The sequence below is a fragment of the Lynx rufus genome, unplaced genomic scaffold (assembly GCF_022079265.1).
Source record: "Lynx rufus isolate CCGP_SWC_20201006 ecotype Redwood Valley unplaced genomic scaffold, mLynRuf1.p SCAF_27, whole genome shotgun sequence".
NCBI classification, from domain to species: domain Eukaryota; kingdom Metazoa; phylum Chordata; class Mammalia; order Carnivora; family Felidae; genus Lynx; species Lynx rufus.
Window position 1 is genome coordinate 6,098,519 of NW_025814842.1, and position 23,062 is coordinate 6,121,580.

Genomic DNA, 23,062 nt, shown 5'->3' on the forward strand with positions numbered 1-23,062 from the left:
TTTTACTTTTTTTTAATGTTTACTTATTTTTGAGACAGAGAGAGAGAGAGAGAGAGCGCACAAGCAGGAGAGGGGCAGAGAGAGAAGGGGACACAGAATCTGAAGCAGGATCCAGGCTCCAAGCTGTCAGCACAGGGCCCAACACAGGGCTTGAACTCATGAGCCATGAGATCATGACCTGAGCCAGAGTCGGCCACTTAACTGAGCCACCCAGGCACCCCTAAAATGTTTTAATTTAAACTTGAAATCTGAAACACACAGAAATGGATTTATCAATATGCTCTTATGACTGCATAGGATCCCATGAATGCCAATTCAAATGAAGACCTACAATATTTACCTGTATAGCTCCTGCTGATAGCAACAAAAGGAGCTGTGCATCTCTGATAGTCTAATAAATAAGACAATTTTGCAAATGCTAGAGAATAGAAAGCAAGGGGAGATTGACAGAAAATACTGGGCCATCATCAAGTGCTGTCAAAAGCAAATGAGAAAATACATATTAAGAATTTAGCACAGGGGTGCCTGGCTGGCTCAGTTGATTGAGTGTCCAACTTCAGCTCGGGTCATGATCTCACAGTTCATGAGTTCAAGCCCTGTTTTGGGCTCTGTGCTGACAGCTCAGGGCCTGAAGCCTGCTTCGGATTCTGTGTCTCCCCCTCTTGGTGCCCCTCCCCCACTCATGCTCTGTCTCTGTCTCTCAAAAATAAATAAACATTAAAAAAATAAAAAAAGAATTTAGCATGGGGGTGCCTGGCTGGCTCAGGCAGAAGAGCATGTGACTCTTGATCTTGGGGTTGTGAGTTCAGGCCCCACGTCAAATGTAGAGATTACTTAAAAATAAAATCTTTGTTAAAAGAAAAAAAGAATTTAGCACAATGTTGGCATAGAGACAGAATACAATTAAAGCTACTGTTATTATTGTAATAATGAGGTGGCATCAATTACTGTGAAGAAATTTTGTCACCTAATCTGTCACATGATTAAAGCTTACCAGACCAAGGGAAAATACACCAATGGCACTTTTAGAGTGCTTCACAAATTTTGCCAATTTTCAAGAATGTAGTATTTTTTTTAATTTTTAATGTTTATTTATTTTTGAGAGAGAGACAGAGCACAAGCAGAGGAGGAGCAGAGAGAGAAGGGAGACACAAAATCTGAAGTAGGTTCCAGGCCCAAAGTGGGGCTCGAACTCAGAAACCATGAGATCATGACCTGAGCCTAAGTCAGACACTTAACCAACTGAGCCACCCAGGCACCCCAAGAATATAGTGTTTTACTATAAACATTTTAATATATTCATATGATATATTGCTCTGCAAACTTTTCACTTAATATATTTTTTGTATAACAGCATTATCAGATATAATTCATACACTATACAGCTCATCTATTTAAAGTGTGTGATTCAGTGGTTTTTTAGTATATTCACAGGGCCACAGGATTGTACAACCATCACCATCAATTTTATTTTATTTTTTTAAGTTTATTTATTTTGAGAGAGAGAGAGAGCACAGGAGTGAACGTGAGCAGGGGAGGGGCAGAGAGAGAGGGAGAGAATCGCAAGCAGGCTCCGTGCTGTGAGCACAGAGCCCAAAGTGGGGCTCGATCTCACAAACTGTGAAATCATGAGCTGAGCTGAAATCAAGAGTCAGACGCTTAACCAACTGAGCCACCCAGGCACCCCATCACCATCAATTTTAGAACATTTTCATCATCCCTCCAGATAGAGATCCCCTACTCATCAGCAATTACTCTTCATTTAACCTCAACTCCCTCTACCCCACTCCTAGGCAGCCACTTATCTACTTTATGTCTTTGTGGATGTGCCTATCCTGGTCAGTTCATATAAACGGAATCATACAGTACATAGTATTTTGTGACTGGCTTTGTCCACTAAGCAGGTTTTTCAAAGTTCACCCATGTTGTAGCATGAATCAGTGATACTCCATTGTACGGAAAGACCACATTTTCTTTATCCATTTATCAGCTCATAGACATTTGGGTTGTTTCCAATTCAGGGCCACTATGAATAATGCCATACAAGTTGTTGTGTAGACATAGATTTTTGTTTCTCCTGTTGGGAACCTACGAGCCGTTATGCTGCACATTTCGAGGACGGGTCAGACTGTTTTCCACAGCACCCGCACCATTTTATCTTCCCACTAGCGGTGTCTAAGGGCTCCCATTTCTCCACGCCCTCACTAATAATTACTGTCTCCGTGGCTTTTCATCTCTCTGGTTGTCATTTGCATTTCTCTGATGACTAATGACTTTGAGCATCTTTTCATGTGCTTACTGGCTACTGGTATATCTTCTCTGGAAAAATTTCTATTTAAAACTTTTTTTTTTTTGCCCATTTTTAAGTTGGGTTATTTGCCCTTTTATGTGAGAATTCTTCATTCTAAATATGTCGATATCTACAGACAAGATATCCTCATCAGATGCAGGATTTGCAAATATTCTCTCATTCTGTGGGCTTTCATTTTCTTGATGGTGTTCTTCGAAGCAACAAAGTTTTAATTTTGAGAAAGCCCAATGTACCTATTTTCTTTGTCGCCTGTGCTTTTGGGGTCATGTTTAAGAAGGCCTTGCCTAACCAAAGGTGTTAGAAATTTACTCCTTTATTTTCTTCTAAGAGTTTTAATACTTTTAGCTTTTTTACACTTTCAGTTCTTTTTTATTACAAAAAAAAAATTTTTTTAAGTTTATTTCGAGAGAGACAGAGACAGCGCAAGCGGGGTAGGGACAGGAGGAGAGAATCCCAAGGAGGCTCTGTGCTGCCAGCACAGGGCCTGACTCGGGGCTTGAACTCGTGAAACAGTGAGATCATGACCTGAGCCGAAGCCAAGAGTTGGCTGCTTAACCGACTGAGCCACCCAGGGCGCCCTTTTACACTTTCAATTCTTAACTAGACATTTAGCCTATGATCTATTTTGGGTTCATTTTTGTGTGTGATGTGAAGAGGTCCAACTTCACTCCCTGACAGATGGCTATCCAGTTTTACCAGCACCATTTACTGAGAAGAATATTTTTTCCCCATTGGCTTGTCTGGACTCTTGCTGAAAATTAATTCCCTGTAAATTTGAGAGCTTATCTGTGGTCCTTCGATTCTAGTCCGTTGATCTACATGTGTTTCCTCATACCATGACCACACTGTCTTGATTACTGTCTTAGTCTGTTCAGGCTATATAAGAAAATACTACAGATTAGGTAGCTTATAAAAAACAGTTACTTCTCACAGTTCTGAAAGTCTGAGATCAGGGTGACAGCACGGTTGGACAAGGGTTCTCTTCCAGGATGCAGACTTCTTGTATATCCTCAGCAGAAGGGGCTACAGATCCCTCTGGAATCTGTTAGAAGGCAGCAATCCTATTCTTTACGTTTCCACCCTCATGACTTAAGTACCTCCCAAAGGCTCCACCTACTAATACTGTCACCTCTGGGGGGAGGGGGAACATAAACATTCAGACCATAGTAATTACCATTAGCTTTATAGTAAGTTTTGAAATTAGGAAGCATGAGTCCTCCTCCAATTTCATTCTTTTTCAAGATTGTTTTGGTTACTCTGGATCTGTTAAACTGTCATGAATTTTAGAATCAGCTTGTTAATTTTGGAGGGGCAGTGAGGGAAAGCCAGCATGGAATTTGAAAAGGATTTCACTGAGCCTGCAGGTGTATGGGGGGAGTAGTGTCATTCTAACAAGCTTAAATCTTCTACTCCATGAACATGGGATGCCCCCCTCTTTCATTTAAGTCTTCTTTAACTTTGTTTCATAATTTTCAGAGTATCAGTTTTATACTTCTTTTGTTAAACATATTCCTAAGTACTGTATTTTAATCTTTTAGATGCTGTTGCAAATGGAACTGTTTCCTTCATTACATTTTCAAATTGTTTCTTTTTTTTTTTCTTTTTTAATGTTTACTTATTTATTTTGAGAGAGAGAACAAGTGAGCAGAGGAGGTGCAGAGGGAGGGAGAGAGTATCCCAAGCAGGCTACACACTGTCAACGCAGAGCCCAACATGGGGCTTGAACCCATGAACCACAATATCACAACCTGAGCCAAAACCAAGAGTTGGATGTTCAACGGACTGAAGCACCCAGGGGCCCTTCAAGTTGTTCATTTGTACTATACAGAAATACAACTGATTTTTGTATATTCAACTTGTATCTTACAATTTTGAATTCATTTATTAGCTCTAATACTTTTATTATTTTGAATTTTCTGTATGTAAGATCATACCATCTACAGATCTAGCTTACTTCTTCCTTTCCAATCTGAATGATTTTCTTCATTTCTCATGCTTAACTGCCCAGTACTTCCAATACAATACTGAATAGAAGGGGTGGACATCCTTTGTCTTGGTCCTTATTGTAAGGGGAAAGCATTCAGACTTTCAACCATTGAGTACGATGTTAGCTCTGGGGTTTTCGTAAATGCCCATATTTAGTTGAGGAAATTTCCTTCTGTTCCTAGTGTGTTGAGTGTTTTTATCATGAAGCACTGTTAGCTTTTGTCAAATACTTTTTCTGCATCTACTAAGATGATCATTTAGTGCTTGTCCTGTATCTGTAGGTATGAGGTAGTACATTAATTGATTTTCAGATGGTATGCCAACCCTGCATTCTGAGATAAATTCCACTTGGTTATGGTGCATCATCTTTTTAGTGTGCTGCTGGTATTCAGTTTGCTATGAATTTATCAACATTTTTTGTTCTATATTCATAATAGATATTGGTCTATAGATTTCCTTTCCTTTTCATTTTGTATCAGGGTGATAAAGACTCATAAAATGAGTTGAAAAGTGGACTCTTCTGTTCTTTCTCTTTAAGTTGGTGAAGAATTGGTATTCATTTTTCTTTTTTAAAAAAACATCTTTTTAATGTTTATTTTTAAGAGAGAGTGCGCATGTATGCACAAATGGGGGAGGGGCAGAGAGAGGGGGACACGGGATCTGAAGCGGGCTCTGCGCTGACAACAGACAGCCCAACATGGGACTCGAACCCATGAACCACAAGATTATGAGCTGAGCCGAAGTTGAACGCCCAACCAATAGAGTCACCCAGGTACCCCGGTATTCATTTTTAATATTTAGTAGAATTTGCCAGTAAGCCATCTAGACCTGGCTTTTTCTTGTGGAAAGTGTTTTCAATTACTTATCTAATCTCTTTACTTTTTATACATCTATTCAGATTTTTCATTTCTTCTTAAATCAGCTTTGGTAGCTTGTGTCTTTCTAGAAATTTGTCAGTTCACACAGGTTATCAATTTGTTGGCATACAGTTGTTTACAGCATTCCCTGATAATCCTTTTTTATTTCTATATTGTCAGTAGTAATATTTTTTCTTCAATATAATCTTTATGCCCTTCCTTCCCAATGGAAATACACATACACACACTTTCTCTCTTTTTCGTCTTTTCTGTGGATAGATCATAATTTATAGCTCCTGCTTGCTGTTTTGTTTCTGTAATTACAAAAATACTTGTAAAAAAATGAAAACTTGGAAATGTGAGTAGAAAATGAATGCCCCTGAAATCTCATCATTACTCTTTGCTTAGGATTCTCCTGGTTAGTTACACATGCTTATCATTCCCACTAAATTTTAGGATCATTTTGGGGCGCCTGGGTAGCTCAGTCGGTTAAGGGTCCGATTTCAGCTCAGGTCATGATCTCATGGTTCATGAGTTCGAGGCCTGTGTAGGGCTCTGTGCTGACAGCTTGGAGCTTGGAGCCTGCCTTGGATTCTGTGTCTCCCTCTCTCTCTGCCCTTGCCTTGCTCACACTCTGTCTGTCTCTCTCAAAAAGTGAATAAATGGTAAAAAAATAAAATAAAATAAATAAAAAATAAAAAAAATTAATTTTAGGATCATTTTGAGCAAATTCAAAAAAATTACTTCATGAATAAATTTGAGGGGAATCTATCTCTTTACCATATGAAGTATTCCTATTGTTGAAGGCAGTACATTGATCCATTTATTACATTCTTCTTTAATGCTCTTAAGTGATGTTTTAAAGTGTGTCATAAAAGTTTTCCACATTTCTAATTGCATTTATGCTGAACTGTCTTTTTGTTACTATTGTGAATGGGAGTGTCCCTTTCACTGAATTTTCTAATTGTTCTTTGGATATAGGAGAGCTATTAATTTTCTTCCATTAATTTAACATCAGCCATCATTTTCAACTCTCTTCAAATGCACCTGCGATGTTCTGTTCCCTTCAACTTCTCTTTTCTTTCCCACAATTTGAAAGTCTCAAAGGCTCTCACATCAAACTAAAATGTTCAAAACTGAAGTTGAAACCTTCCTACTCTACTTCCTACTCTCCCAGAATCCATTACTTCAGAGACGGTCAGCTACGCGCAACAGCTGCACAAGCCAGAAATCTATGCTTTTCCTTCTCCATCTCTCTCTATGCCTTGACTCCTCACCATCTCTACCCTTATTCAAGTCCCCAACATCGGCCATCACCAAGTACTCTTTTCAAAATTTAAACCTCTGATCTCTTTCCTTTTTAAAAATTCCATACTGGCTTCCCATTGCAAAATTCCATCTGTCATGTTCTGACCCCCAACCTACCTTGCCTTTCCAGCCTCAAACATTATCCACCAGCTCCAGGCCCTCGTGTTTCTAAGGTGCTGGTGCTGGGCTGCTTCTGAATGGAAGAATTCTGCTCACGTCTCAAAAAGGTGAATCTTCGCTCATATTTACAAGACTAGCGATGTTTTAATTTAAGGCTCATTCTAGTGGAATTTGATGACATCGTGAAGTGGAGAAGGTCTCAACAGTGTCAGCAAAGATAATCCTGCCTCAATTTTGTGCAAAGATCATTTAGGGCCATAGTGAATCTAGTTTGGTTAGTGGAATAAGATTTCTCCTACTAGAATAATTTTGTGATCTTGCCCACTCTAGGAGATAAAATGATGAAATGTAATTTATCACAGCATAAAATCGTACTCTATCCAGAACTACGACTCATTTTTAAACAAATATGTTAGACACCAATTCTGTGTGAGGCTCTGAGGATACAACGATGGACAGAACAACGAAGCTTACTTCTTTCAGCGTAGACCACAGCGTGGTGGCTTCAACTCCCAACTCCTGGGTGGCCCTCTACTGTGGACACATCTTGTCTCTTACATTCCATAATTTCCTAATCACATACCACAATCTCCTAATGTTGGGGATAAGAGCAAATTACATAATGTTCACTTCGCGTCGGGAAATGCATGGAAGTTTTAACTTGAGGTATCTTCAATTAGTAAGACACCCTCTTCACTAGGTCGCTGACAAAGGCAGTTTCCCTAAAACACCGCTTGTGGTTTCACCCACCCCCAGGATGAGTGGCCATGGCACAAATTTAGTACTTTATTATAATAACCAACTTTAGAAATTTTCTGTCTTTTTTTAAGGTTCTGTATTTTGAGAAAGAGAGAATGAGAGAGCGAGAGAGAGCAGGGTAGGGGCAGAGAGAGGGGGGAGAGAGAATCCCAGGCAGGGTCCATACTGGCAATGAGGAGCCTGATGCGGGGCTCAAACTCACAAACCATGACTTGACCTGAGCCAAAACCAAGAGTTAGATGCTTAACCGACTGAGCCACCCAGGTGTCCCAAGAAACGTTCTAATTTGTGTCAATACTTCCACTGTTTTTCTGTTTGCCAAGGCTAGAGACTTCTGGCTGTCATTTTTATTCCCCCCTGCTCCTGTACTTACAACGTGTCACCGAGTCCTATCTTTTCCTTCTCCTACAGGTCTCTCGAATTTGCCCCTTCCCCTACTTTTGTACCCGCTCTCCCATTCTTGGCTTCACTGACTCACAGCTCAATGGAAAAGCAATGGCGCCCTCCCTCCTCAGGACACTCAGCCACAACATCAACCTTCTGAGACGCTATTTGCGTGTCCCGAGGCTCTAAAAGCTCCAATGGCTTATTTTATTCCAATGCATATTTTACCGCTAATCTAAATTTCTCCCTGGGTTCAAAGGTGCTCCATTCCCTCATATCACTTGTGTTTCCCACCATTCTTCAAAGTATAGCTTGGTTCATCACCGCCTCCTACCACCCCAACTGTTACCACCTCTACGCCATTATTCTTCCACTCAACCCACTCGACAGCCTCCTTCTCTTCGCTGAGCTCCAGTCTTCACAGTCCAGGCAAGGCCCCTTGTCGGTGAAGCCACTCAGACCGGTATTTCCTGAATGCCACTCAGTGATAACACTTTCACTAGTGCCAAAATGAAAAAAGTGAGGACAATATGGTGTGGTTTTTGTAAAAGGGAACTAAATCATTTTAAATGCCTGTCCTGTGTTCTGGTGTTAGGTCTTTTCTCTATTTTTTTCCTATTACGATATCGCATCCTTAATGAAAATGAGGTAAGAGAAAATAGTGATAGTTTCACCAGTGACTTGGCAAAATAAATAGCTGACAATCTTATGTTACATTTACGTTAGTTTCGCCTGATCTGAAAATTGCTGCTCGTAACCACCAGCAATCTACTCCCTCGTCTTGCTCCTAGTTAGGAACCATATGGTTGAGTTGACTGTTACTTTTCACACAGGCGGGCCTCACCCCCCCCACTCCCCCCCCCCCCCAGGTAAGAGAGGGGCTTCGACAGGGGTTTCATGTAGAGCTGGCCAAACAATCGACAGCCACGAAACATAGACTCTGATAAGCAAGAACCAAAAAGCCAGAGAGAGTAACAGTGATATAAATACAGAAAATTAAGGTATCGCAATCATTTAAAACATCTAAGTAGGGGCACCTGGGTGGCTTAGTCGGGTAAGCGTCCGACTTCGCCTCAGGTCATGATGTCACGGTTCATGAGCTTGAGCCCCACATTGGGCTTTGTGCTGACAGCTCGGAGCCTGAAGTCTGCTTTAGATTCTGTGTCTCCCTCTCTCTCTGTTCCTCCCCAGCTCATACTCTGTCTCTCTCTCTCTCTCTCTCTCTCAAAAATAAATACATATTTTTTTTAACTAAAAAAAAAAAAACAAACGACAACTGAGTGTTAAGATAACAATTACATTAAAAATTTCAATTCAATGTGGCCAACACTGGATTCATAAGATCACTTAAATTAAAAAAAAAAAAAGATCAATCATGATCCAGCAATTCCACCCTTAGGCATAGAATCAACAGGAATGCACACGTATGTTCACCACATAGAATGGTTATAGCAGCACAGTTAGCAATAACCAAAGACCAAGAACCAATGAGACATCTATCAAGAGTACAATGAATAAAGAAGTTGTATTCACAAAATGGAGTATTATACAGCACTGAGACAGATGAACACAACTACACACAAAATTAGGAAGGAATCTCACAAACATGATATGAACGGAAGACACGGCAGATGTTATACACAGTGTCATTTATACAGAACACAGAATCCACAGAGCTAATATATACTGTTGAAGTCAGATATGGCCAGGCTCTGTCTCTTGACCTGGGTGCTAATGACACATGTGTGTTCAGTTTGAGAATTCGGTGAGCTGTACACTTAAATATTTATAAATCAATGATAAAAATCAATGGAACAGAAAATACAAATATAGACCCATAGGTATGAGATCAATTGATTTTCATCAAAAGTGCCAGGATAATTCAATGAGGGGGAAAAAAGGATAGTCTTCTCCAGCCTGGAAAATGGGATATGCAGTTAGAATAAATCGGATATCCTTAGGGTAAAAATAAACAAGCTTCAACTCCTACCTCACATCATACATAAAAACTGACTTGAAATGGAGCACAGACTTAAACATTACGTACCATTAAGAAAATGAAAAGGCATTTTTCCCCAGTCAGGGAAAAATCTTCAAAATACGTATATCTGACAAAAGATTTGTAAACAGAATATATAAAGAACTCTTACAACTCAATAATCAAAAGAAAAACCACCCAACTTAAAAATGGGCAAAGAATGGGCACCTGGGTGGCTCAGTTGGTTGGGCATCTGACTTCGGATCAGGTCATGATCTCATGGTTTGTGAGTTCAAGACCCACGTCGGGCTCTGTGCTGACAACTTGGAGCCTGGAGCCTGCTTTGGATTCTGTGTCTCCCTCTCTCTCTGCGCCTCCCCACTCATGCTCTGTTTCTCTCTCCTTCAGATATAAATAAACATTAAAAACAATTAAAAAAAATAATCACAGAAAACTCAGACACTTCACTGAAGAAGATATCAAATGGCCAGTAAGCACAATTAAACATGGCCAACATCACTAGTGATCGGTGACATGCCCCTGAAAACCACAATCAGGTGTCACTACAGTACCCACTAGAATAGCTAAAACTAAAAAGACTGACAATACTAAGTGCTGGCGAGGATGTAGAAGAACAACTCTCAGACATAGCTGGTGGAAGTGTAAATCAGAACAGCTGCTTTGGACAACTGTTTAGTAGACATGTACCCTATGACCTAGCAATTCTACTCCTGGATTCTTGTCCAAAGAAATGAAAATATAATAGCCACAAAAAGATGTGTACGTGAAAGCTGACAACAGTTTTATTCATAATCACTAAAATGATAACCTAGCATCTATCAACAAGTGAACGGACAAATGGTGGTATCTCTATAAAAAAGAATGAATTACTGATACAGTCAAAACATGGGTAAATCTCAGTAGCATTAAAAACACTTTAGAGTACATGCCATATGACTGCATGTATACGATACTTTAGAATGGGCAAAATTAATCATTATAAAAAGCAAATCACCGGGTGACTGGGTCCAGGGGCTAGGTGGGGAAACTAGCTGCAAAAGGTCATCAGGAACTTTCCAGAGTAATGAAAAGATTACAGATCTTGACTTGCGTGGTGGTTATATGAGTGCCACACATTTGTTACAACTCACTGAACTATATATACACTTAAAATGAGTGCACTTTACTCTAGGTCAATTATATTTCAATAAAGGTTATTTTAAAAGTAAGAAAAGTCATAGTGGTGGACAAGAATACAGAATGACACGAGAAGATAATCGGTATATTTTATTGGAAAAAGTTAGGTTTCTTTTTTTTATTAATTTTTTTAAGTTTATTTTGAGAGACACCAGCAAGCAAGCAGGGGAGGGGCAGAGAGAATCCCAAGCAGGCTCCACATTGTCAGCGTGGAGCCCGATGTGGGGCTCAAACTCACAAACCACGAGATGGAGATCCAAGCCGAAAGAGTACGATGCTTAACCAACTGAGCCACTCAGGCACCCCAAAACGTTACATTTCTACTATCATCGACCATTAAAAGAAAAAAAGGCTCCATGGAGAAATGTATGCTTCTAGGACCAGGACACGTAATATATACTTGTGAGCACCTTGTAGTGACAAAAAGTAAGAAAATGCTCAAAAAAAAAAAAAAAGAAAAAAGAAAAAAGAAAAAAGGAATGAAAGAAAAAGAAAACAAAGGGAAAGAAATAGAATCCCACCACACTTCCAACTTGGATAAAACTGACATGTTACTTACTAGGTTTCCAGAATGACAGAACACACACCAATAGGAATGATGAAATAGATACATAAGACACACATACACATAGCTCTGCACACAAATTAAAGGAACCTCTAAAAGATAGAGACCAAACAAGAAAAAGAGGAAAACTTTAGCCATAAACAGATGACACAGCCACAGGCAGGTGACTGTGACTGCAGAAGGCGGGACCAACATTGTGGCATCCCAGGCATGGCCACAGGAGTGGCGAGTCACTGTGGCAGGTGTGGCAAGGTTTCTCGTCAGGCATGCCCACTGTCCAATGGGAGCCAGCGACCCAGGGCCAGGCTCTGCCTCCAGCTGCGGGACTGACTGCAGACTGTGGTTCTGGGACACAGGATGGTGTGTGGGCAGAAGCAGGGGGCGGGGTTCAAGTTCAGAGCTCATTCATCGCACAGAATAACAGCTCTCCTGCAGCACGTCTCTCCCTCATCCCTCCATCCCTCTCACACCTTGACTGAGAAGCAGGAAATCCCAGTTGCAGAAAGAAATACATAACTGGGAATCACTAAATGTTTACAGAAGTTGCATCATGGGAGAGAAAATAAACTCAATAAAATCATTTTCCTTCTAAAACAGAGAATACCCATTCTTTTCGAACACGCGTGGAATTTAGAAAAGCGGACTGTGTTCTAAGCTACAAAGGAAACTTAAACAAATTTCCCAAGCTGATAAACAGTCCACATTCATTCACTAAATGTAATAAAACATCCACACCAAATATATAGCCTAAACAAATCCTCACTTCTGGAAATTTTTAAATCTATTTTTAAATAACTCTTGTGGTCAAAGTGGAAAGGAGAAGCTATTTACAATCAAATGAAACCAAAAAATACTATATGTTAAAATACATAGGCTTAACTTCATTCATTAAAAACCCAGAAAGATGGAAAACATGTGAACCAAGCTTCCAACTCAAAAAAGATAAAGGGGCTCCTGGGTGGTTCAGTCCGTCAAGCGTCTGAGTTCGCTCAGGTCATGATCTCACAGTTCGTGAGTTCAAGCCCCACATGGGGCTCTATGCTGACAGCTCAGAGTGTGGAGCCTGCTTCGGATTCTGTGTCTCCCTCTCTTTCTGCCCCTCCCTGCTCACACTCTGTCTCTCTCTCTCTCTCTCTCTCTCAAAAATAAACATTAAAAAAAATTTAAGATAAATAATCCAAAGGCAGTGAAAAGAAGGAATTAATAAAGATAACAGCACACATTAATGAAAAAGAAAAGAGTTGCCAATAAAATCAGAAGCCAGTGCTCTTAAATAGTTTTTTTTTAATGAACAAATCTTTTTTAAGTAAGCTCAAGAGAAAAGAAAGGCAGCATAAATAACCCATGCAAAGACAAAAGGAGGAGATAAAACCCAAAGACTAAATTTTACAAATCGCAGTAGTACACAGGTGCAACTTTAAAGCAATGGTTAAAGTGGAAACTCTTCTAGGAACATACACATTGCCAAAATTGGGCCCCAGAGTAGTAAAACCCTGACCATTACTCATAGTTAGGTGAAACGGTAATTGAAAAGCTCCCGACAAAAATAAGGCATCAAGCCCAGACAGTTTTACAGGAGAATTCTATCAAGATTTCCAGATACAGATAATTCCCACCCTATAATAAGAGGAGCCATTCCAACCAAGTTCATGAGGCTGACATCAAAACCAGAAACGTTGAGAAAAGAAAAGAAAATGGCAGACCATGGTAGATATCCATAATGCTCCCCGTATCTGGTTCTCCTCTTCCTTAAGACAAATGGAAGACTACACTTCCCAGCTCCCTCCAGTTGGCTGGGAACATGTGACCATAGTACTCCTGGCAGAAGTGGTGTGTGTCACTTCTGGGCCAAAGTACAGCATAACTGGTAAGCTATCTCTGTGCCTCCATGAGATGGTAGACCAGCAGAACCCCTATCAGCCAAGAAAGCTGACTGACTATATGGAAAACAGCCCCCACTGACTCACAGTGAACAGGTACAAAAAGTAAATAATGGTAACCTGAGGAGAGTGGGTAGGGAGGGCCAGGGAGGGGACAGAGGATGGTACAGGGAGAATACCAGGCTAGGAATTAATGGACTAGAGGGACTTTGGCCTGACATTTGTATTCTTCTATGAGAAGGATGTATTTATTTATATATTGCCTTTATTTATTTATTTATTTATTTTTAATATTTTATTTATTTTTGAGACAGGGAGAGACAGAGCATGAATAGGGGAGGGTCAGAGAGAGGGAGACACAGAATCTGAAACAGGCTCCAGGCTCTGAGCTGTCAGCACAGAGCCCGACCCGGGGCTCGAACCCACGGACCACGAGATCATGACCTGAGCTGAAGTTGGCCGCTTAACCGACTGAGCCACCCAGGCGCCCCTATATATTGCTTTTTAAAAAGAGATCTCAGGGTGCCTGGGCGGCTCAGTTGGTGAAGCAACCGACTCTTGGTTTTGGCTCAGGGCATGATCTCACAGCTTCGTGGGTTCAAGCCCGGCATCAGGCTGTATGCCAGCAGCACAAAACCTGCCTGGGATTCTCTCTCTGCCCCTCCCCCACTCATGCTCGCTCGCTCTCTCTCTCTCTCTCTCTCAAAATAAATAAACTTAAAAAATAAATAAAAATAAAACTAAATCTCATCAGTCCCAGAAAAAAGAGAAAAAGATAATAGACACAGGAGAGGGAAAGAAGAAGGAAAGCCTGAAGAGGGAAGAAATTCACTTAACATCTGGAGAAGAATCTCATAGTATTTGTAGAATCTTGGATTGGGAGAAATTTTGACATTACCCTTTTGACAGATCGAAACTATTTATTGGTACTCCCCTCTCCTCCCCCCGTTTATCTTCTTTTTAAACCAGGGGGGAAATAAACATGGTATTTATTTTTCAAAAAAGTTTCCAGGTTTGATTTTGTGGGAAGCAATGTGGTGCAGACATGTCTGGTGCAGACATATATCTAGGGGTAAAGTGAATAATTACTAACTGTAAGACTGACCACAATTTCTGATATTTATTGAGCCTACTCTATGCCAAACACTATTAATAGCACTTTACACTTTACCTAGTATTCACAACCGATAAGGGAACCAAGGTTAGGTGAGGTTCAGTTACTTGCCCAAGACCCAGCCTGTAGGAGGAAAATCTTGAGTCTGAAGCCCAAGCTCTACACGGCATAATATTTTGCTACAGTGTGTTTTGAAAAGGTATAATTATGGTGACAAATTGACATACAACACAAGGAAGGCAAAATACTCTAGAGAAACATGTATTTTTTTTAAAAAGTAAACAAAGATGACTTTAAAAAAAAAAAGGCAACTCTTCTAACTAGAGAAAGGAAAACAGTTGTAAAGTAACGGTACTTCATTAAGTATACATTTTATTTTTTTAATGTTTATGTATTTTGAGTCAAAGAGCAGGGGTGGGAATCCCAAGCAGGCTGCATACATACTGCAAGCGCAGAGCCTGACGTGGGGCTGGAACCCACAAACTGTGAGATCAGGTACCTGACCTGAAATCAAGAGTCAGACACCTGACTGAGACACCCAACTGCCACTCATTAAGTGTACATTTTAAAATACACCAACCGGGGCGCCTGGGTGGCGCAGTCGGTTAAGCGTCCGACTTCAGCCAGGTCACGATCTCGCGGTCCAGGAGTTCGAGCCCCGCGTCGGGCTCTGGGCTGATGGCTCAGAGCCTGGAGCCTGTTTCCGATTCTGTGTCTCCCTCTCTCTCTGCCCCTCCCCCGTTCATGCTCTGTCTCTCTCTGTCCCCCCAAAAATAAATAAATAAACGTTGAAAAAAAAATTTTTTTAAAAAAATAAAATACACCAACCTGTTAAAATATAATTCACAAACCATGAAAACTGTACTTTTAAAGTATGAATACAGGGGAACCTGGGTGGCTCAGTCGGTTAAGCATCCAACTTTGGCTCAGGTCATGATCTCTAGTTCGTGAGTTCAAGCCTCACATCAGGCTCTCTGCTGTCAGCACAGAGCCCGCTTCAGATCCTCTGCCCCTCCCCCTCTACCCCTGGAATAGCCAACTCGTTCTCTCAAAATAAATAAACCTATTAAAGAAAATAAAGTATGAATACAATTCAATAGGTTTTTAGTATATTCAGCTGTACAACCACAACCATTTAATTTCACAACATATTAATCATTTCCCAAAGAAGCCCTGACCCATCAGTAGCCACTCCCCATTCTCCTTTTCCCCAGTCCCCAGCAACCACTAATCTGCTGTCTCTGTGCATTTGTGAACATGTCGTATACATGGAATCATACACATGCGTCGTTTATGATTGGTTTCTTTCATTCAGCATAATGTTTACCATTTCATCCTGAAAGTTTCATTCATGTTGTAGCAAACATCAACACTTCATTCCTTTTTGTTGTCAAATAATATTTAGCTATATGGATATTCCACATTCTGCTTAGCCAGTCATCAGATAATGGACATTATTGTTATTACTGCATTTCAAGAGCTGTTTTGGCTACTATGAATGACACTGCTAATGCACATTCGTGTAACAAGGTTTTATGGAGACTGATGGGTTCAAATTTCCTGGGTATATGCCTAGCGGGAGAACTGTGGGGTCACAGGGTCTCTCTGTGTTCAATTTTCCTGGGTATATACCTAGGGGGTGAATTGCAGGGTCAGGGTCACTCTATGTCCAACATTGTGAGGAACTGTCCAGTTGTTTTCCAAAGTGGCCACACAATTTTACATACTCACCAGCAGTGTATAAAGGTTCCAACTTCTCCACCTCCTCACTACCTTATTATCTGTCCCAGCACCATTTGTTGAAAAGACCATTCTTTCGTCCCACCTAATCATCCTGACATCACAGTCAAGAATCCATTCACTATAAATGTGTGGATTTCTGGACTGCTCCATTCCATTCCATTGATCTACATGTGTCTGTTCTTACCATGGACAACATTCTGTCTCGATTGCCATAGCTTAGTAGTAAGTTTTATAAGTGGAAAGTGTGTTTCCAACTCTGTTCTAGTTTTTCACAACTGTTTTGGTTATTCTGGATCCCTTGCATTTCTATATGAATTTTACAATCAGCTTGTTAAATTCTGCAAATAAAGCCGCTTGGGATTTGGATAGGCAGGTCCTGTGCGGCATCCGTCCAGGAATCTGGAGAGTGCTGCCATCGTAATGATTTTAAGTCTCCAGTTTATAAACATAGGACGTCTTTCCATTTACCTAGGTTTTCTTCAACGGTGTTTTGTTGTGGTTTTTGGCGTACAAGTCTTGCTAAATTTTTTTGTATTACTTTAAGGGGAATGGTTTTTAAATTTCTTTTCCGGTAGATTAGTGGCAGCAAAGGAAAGGTGGGGATGACAGCTAAGGGGTAACAGTGTTTCTTTTTGGGGTGATGAGAACGTTCTACAGTTAGTTGCATGTTGTGATGGTTGTACAAGTCTGTGAATATACTAAAAACCACTGAACGGTATACTCAAATGGGTGGATTTTATAGGATGCAAATTCTATCTCAATAAAAATAAAAATGTTACAAGAGAAAGAGACAGAGAGTGACACATAGAACAAACCCTATCAGGTAGATGAAACAAACTTAGCATGTTGTACTTTCCCATTTATCTCAAAAGGAAAGACCGTTCCATTTCCCCAGGCCAATGTCAAAGACACTGTTAATACACTGGTGGTTGCTTAGAAACACTAACTCCTATTAAGTTGGTCTGCAACAAAGTTTGCCATGACTGCCATAATATTAAGCTAGGGGGAGGGGGAAAGAAAGCTTCTGCTGTTTACTTTTCTAATGTTGACCAACTGCATTTCAGAGTGACACATTAAGTCACCTGCCCATTAAGCAAACCACCTAAAGGCAGCTGCGATGGTTTCAAAATTGTTCAGACAGCCTCTCAACTGAAATCCCTGCTTCCTCTGTTGGTTCGAATCCAGTTGTTCTTAAAACACTGTCAAAATCCTTTTTGATAGTATCTGAAGGGTCTCCACTGCCTACAAACTGCTTTCTTTGGCGCTCAAAGCACAACATATGGTTTCTCTTGATTTACTTTACCAACCTTATCACCTAAATACGGTTCATTTAACTGTTTCTAGACAACATGGCAATTTTTACCTCTGGGCCTTTTTTCGTGTCACATGCTGTCCTCTATGACATCTAACCAATGTTTCCTGACCTATAATATGGGCTTCACAATAGTGCAGGTGCACGGTCGGCACTCGGCATCTGTTGAAGAACCCTACTTCCTGTTTGATGCTAGGCTCTGTCCCAAGCACTTCACCTACGTTACCCCCTATTCCTTCCACAAACCCTGTGAAGAAACCCAGGGTCTGAGAGGCGACATGCACCGACCCGCTGTCTGGCGATAGAAATTCTACTCATTCTTGGGCTACAGCTGATACCCTATCTCTTCCCTGTTAAACCGACAGCAATTGCTCCTTTCTCTGAACTTCTGAAGTATTTCCTGCCTTTGACACGTAAATCTACCCTACCTGAATTTGACTTGGGGGAGACCTTCTTTTTTAGAGCAGTTTTAAGTTCACCACAAAACTGAATGGAAAGTACAGAGATTTCCCACATCCTCCCTGCCCACCCCCCACCCCACTATCAACATCCCTCACCGGAGTGCTGACACATCACGGTCACCCAAAGTCCACAGTTTTACATCAGGGTTCATTCTTAGTAGTGTACATCCTGTGGGTTTCGACAAATGTGTAATGACATGTATACAGCATTTTAGTAGCATCCGGAAGAGTTCCAGTGTCCTGATACTCCTGCACATTGCCTGTTCATCCCTCCCTCCCTGCTGACTCCTGGCAACCACCGATCTTTTTGACTATGGGTTTTGCCTTTTCCCGAATGTCATATAGCTGCAAGTATACAGTATGTAGCCTTTTCAGATCTTCTTTCACTTAGTAACAGGCATTTATGGTTCCTCGTGTCTTTTCATGATTTCAGAGCTCATTTCTTTTTAGTAGTGAATAATAGTCCACTTGTCTGGATGTATCACAGTCACTTCCCAGTTTTAGCAATTACGAACAGAGCTGCCACAGACATCTGTGTGCAAGTTCTTGTGTGGACATTTTGCGTCCCCACCAGCAATGAATGAGAGTTCCTATTTTGCTCTACATCCTTGCCTGTACTTGGTGGCACTGGTGTTTTGGACTGCAGCCATTTTAATGGGTGTGTAGTATTTCACTGCTGCCTTAATTTGCATTTCCCTGGTTGATATATGATAGGGAGTCTCTTTTCATATGCCTATTTGACATCTTTAGATCTTTGGTGAGATGTTCATTCAGGTCTTTTGCCATTTTTTAATTGGGTTGTTTGTTTTCTTGTTGTTGAGTTTTAAGAGTTCTTTTTATATTTTGGATTAACAGTCTTTTATCAGTTATAGCTTCCGAAAGTATTTTCTCCCTATCTGCGGCCCTTGTGTTATTTTTTTATTTTTCACATTTTTATGTCTTACAAATTCGGGTTAATTTTTTCTTTTTTTCTTTTGTTAAAAGTAATCCCTATGCCCAACATGGGGCCCAAACTCACAACCCCAAGGTCAAGAGTCATCCGTTCTACTGACTGAGTCACCCAGGTGCCCCTGAGCTTAAATATATCAGTTATTTTGAGTAGCCATATTGCTCCTTCACCTTGGGAAGTAATACCACCCAATAGTTAAATACTTAATATTTAATGAAAAGTCTTATCTTTCACATAGAAGACCATGGGTAGCCCTTCTATTTCGTGGCAGCCATCAGTTACCAGGTGGATGGCTCATGGCACACTGGAAGCTATGCAGAAGAACACAGGCTTGCGGGCGGTACACCTGCTCCCCATGTTCCCATGCCTCTTTAACCCCAACTAACCCAATAAAGCCTCAGCCTGGGTACATGGCTAGTCCCGATTTGGTCATTTTGCAGATTGTGTCTGCTGTGGTGGATGCAAGTGCCCAGGTCCTAAGGGAGCAATCCACAGCAAACCTGGCTAACCATGGGTCCTAAACACCTGCAGCTCGCACATGTAGCTGGAACTGGTCACCTCTGGGACCTTAAGAGTCCTAAACTCCTACTAAGCAGGTGAAAATTCCACACACAAATTCTTTGAAGTTATCCTTACTGATTTGCAAACCAGAGTTATCAGAAGATATTGGGGGTATCACCAAGCCAATCCATAGACATGAGGAGATGGGTGGCCAGACATCTCCTGGCTGCAACTATTGTGGCTTTGGAAAGGACTGTAAGTTTCAGGACACTATCGATAGTTCTCACAGTGTTGTGTGAGAAAGTCCCAATACTCTTCAGATCCACAGTCACCACTAATTTAAGCAACCTCTGTAAAATTCAAACCTTAAATTTGATCTGTTAAAACGGTAAATGTCTGCACCTTATTTCATGAATGTGTTGTCAAACTTAAAAAATTAAATAGTGGTCCCAAACCAGTTCAATGAGAAGAGAACAGTCTTTTCAACAGATGGTGCTGGGACAACTTGATATCCACATGCAAAGAATGAGGCTAGACCCCTACCTCACAACATTCACAAAAATTAGAAGAAATTGCAGGCATAAATCTTTATGACCTGGGACTAGGCAGTGATTTCTTAGATGTAGCATCAAAAGTATAAGCAGCAAAAGTAAAAAATATATAAATTGAACTTCATCAAATTAAAAACTTTTCTGCTTCAAAAGACACTAGAGAGAGAGAGAGAGAGAGAGAGAGAGAGAGAGAGAGAGAGAGAATCCTAAGCAGGGTTCACACTCAGTGCAGAGCCCAATGTGGGGCCCGATCCCAGAACCCTGGAACCATGACCTGACCCAAAATCAAGAGCCTGATGCTCAACCTATGGAGCCCCCCAGGCGCCCATGAATAGATATTTCTTCAAAGAAGATACATAAGTGGCACCCGGGTGGCTCAGTTGGTTAAGCATCCGACTTCGGCTCGGGTCATTATCTCGCAGTTTGTGAGTTTGATCCCTGCGTTGGGCTCTGTGCTGACAGCTCGGAGCCTGGACCTACTTCGGATTCTGTGTCTCCCTCTCTCTCTGCCCCTCCCCAACCTGTGCTCTGTCTCTCTTTACCAAAAATAAATAAATGTAAAAAAAAAATAATAAAAAAAAGAAGATATATAAGTGACCAATAAGTCCATGATGCTCAACATCAAGTTATCATCAAGGAGACACAAATAAAAACTATAAGGAGATACCATTTGGTGTCACTTTGAAAAATAGTCTGACAGTTACTCAAGCTGTTAAGCATACAGTTGCCATATGAACCAGCAATCCACCCCTAGGTACACATAAGAGAATTGAAAACAGAATCCTGCACACAAGTGTTCATAGCAGCATTATTCATGATAGCCAAAAAGTAGATACAACCCAAATGCTTATCATCTGATGAATAAGGAAAATGTGGTATGTTCCATACAATGGAATATTATTCAGCCATAAAAAGGAATGAAATCCTGATATAGGATATATGCTACAGCATGGATGTACCTTGAACATATTATGTTGAGTGAGTGAAGCCAAATACAAAGGGCCACAAACTGCATGATCCCATTTATATGAAATGCCCAGAATAGGCAAGTCTATTGCTATAGACTGAATGTGTCTCCTCAAAATTCCTATGTTAAATCCTAATTCCCAACATGACAGTAGCTGGAGGCAGGACCTTTGGGAGATGATTAGGTCATGGCGTAGAGCCTCAGGAATGGGATTAGTGCTTTATAAAAGGGACCCCGGAGAGTTCCCGCATCCCTTCAGCTGTGTGAGGACACAGCGAGAAGGTGCCACCTATGAACCAAGAAGCCACGCTCCCCAAGCAGTGAGCCTGCCAGCACCTTGATCTTGGCCTTACCAACCTTTAGAACTGTGAGAAATAAGTGTTTATTGTTTATAATCCACTCAGTCTGTGGCATTTTTTTATGGCAGCCTGAACAAACTAAGCCATCTATAGAGACAGAAAGTAGATTAGTGGCTCTAAGGGCTGAGAATAAAGTGGACACGGCCTGACTGCCACAGTATGTGGGCTTTGTCTTGAGGGGGGGTGATGACAAATCCCGAAATTAGATGGTGATGATTGTGCAACTCTGTGAACATCCTATACTACATACAACGCTGTAGTTTTTGTTTTTGTTTTGTTTTGTTTTATTTTTTGAGAGAGTGTGTGCCCACGAGCAGGGAAAGGACAGACAGAGGGAGAGAGAATCCCAAGCAGGATCTGCACTGTCATTGCAGAGCCCAATGCAGGGCTCGAACCCACAAACTATGAGATCATGACCTGAGCCGAAATCAAGAGTCGGATGCTTAACTGACGGAGCCACCCAGGCACTCCTGACTTGTAGAATTTAAAGGGTAGAGTTTATGGCATGACCATTATGTTGCAATTAAAATATTAAGTGCGGGGCGCCTGGGTGGCGCAGTCAGTTAAGCGTCCGACTTCAGCCAGGTCACGATCTCACGGTCCGTGAGTTCGAGCCCCGCGTCGGGCTCTGGGCTGATGGCTCGGGGCCTGGAGCCTGTTTCCGATTCTGTGTCTCCCTCTCTCTCTGCCCCTCCCCCGTTCATGCTCTGTCTCTCTCTGTCCCAAAAATAAATAAACGTTGAAAAAAAAAAAAATAAATAAATAAATAAATAAATAAAATAAAATATTAAGTGCACTAGTGGTTTGAGGACTAAGTGTTGTTTGTGTTTTGTAAGACAAACCCTTCAGTCTCAGCTTTCTCTTATTGGTAAGTTACAGGTCATTGTTTAACATGTTCTGCAGACTGTGTGCAATAATACGTGTTAAATAAATTCTTCAGGCGGGGCTAAAAAGATAATGGCCAGCTACAACGAAAGGAGTAGATGATGTAGTGTCTGTCCCAAAAGAGATTACAGTTTAACTCAAGAAACAAAACGCATCAACAGGAAAACCAAACAATAGTGCAAAGCAGCTCACTTTTGCTAACCAACATTCAATTACTCATCAAGTCATATCAATTCGTCTTTTGTAGTATCTTAAATCTATTCTTTGCAGTCCCAGCGCCATTGCTCAATTCCAGGCGACTCTGGTCTCATGTCTGGGTTCTTACAATAGGCTCTGGCATCTCTTTTCTCTGATTCATTTGAATCATGAAGTAATTATTTGTTGGATAAATGAATAGAACACTCTTCATTATGTAACTCCCCTACACATAAACCTCTGAGGTTAACTCCACTTCCAAAGTGAAGTACAAATTACTCCCTGCCCCACGCCCCTCCCCCCTGCACGTCCCCATCCCCCTACCCCCCACTCCTTTGCTGGGGTCCCTCCCACCACCACCTCCTCCTCCTCTTCACTGTCCAGATCTCTGCTTCCCTCTGAGCCTAGTTCAAGTTCAAGGCTCTCTTCCTCCATCAGCCATCCCCTATCCTGTACTGCCCTGTCAAGTTACACTTTTTATTGGTTACTTACATAAGTCTTCAAACAGACTATAAACTCATTGAAAGTAGGACCCATGACAGACGTAAATCTAAGACTAACATCTTGCTCAACAAACACTGCCATATGGACTCGAACTTCCAAATGAGCCGTACAGATGACCGGAACGCAGAGAAACAGAACATTATTGTGGGGATGCTTGGGTTGTGGGAGGTGAGACA

General features: G+C 41.1%; 1 protein-coding gene across 4 annotated transcripts in view; it reads right to left on the minus strand.

The window, feature by feature from the left end:
* SMURF1 (SMAD specific E3 ubiquitin protein ligase 1) overlaps positions 1–23,062 on the minus strand; it is a 110,347-nt gene that overhangs the window by 32,901 nt on the left and 54,384 nt on the right. The window lies entirely within an intron of this gene.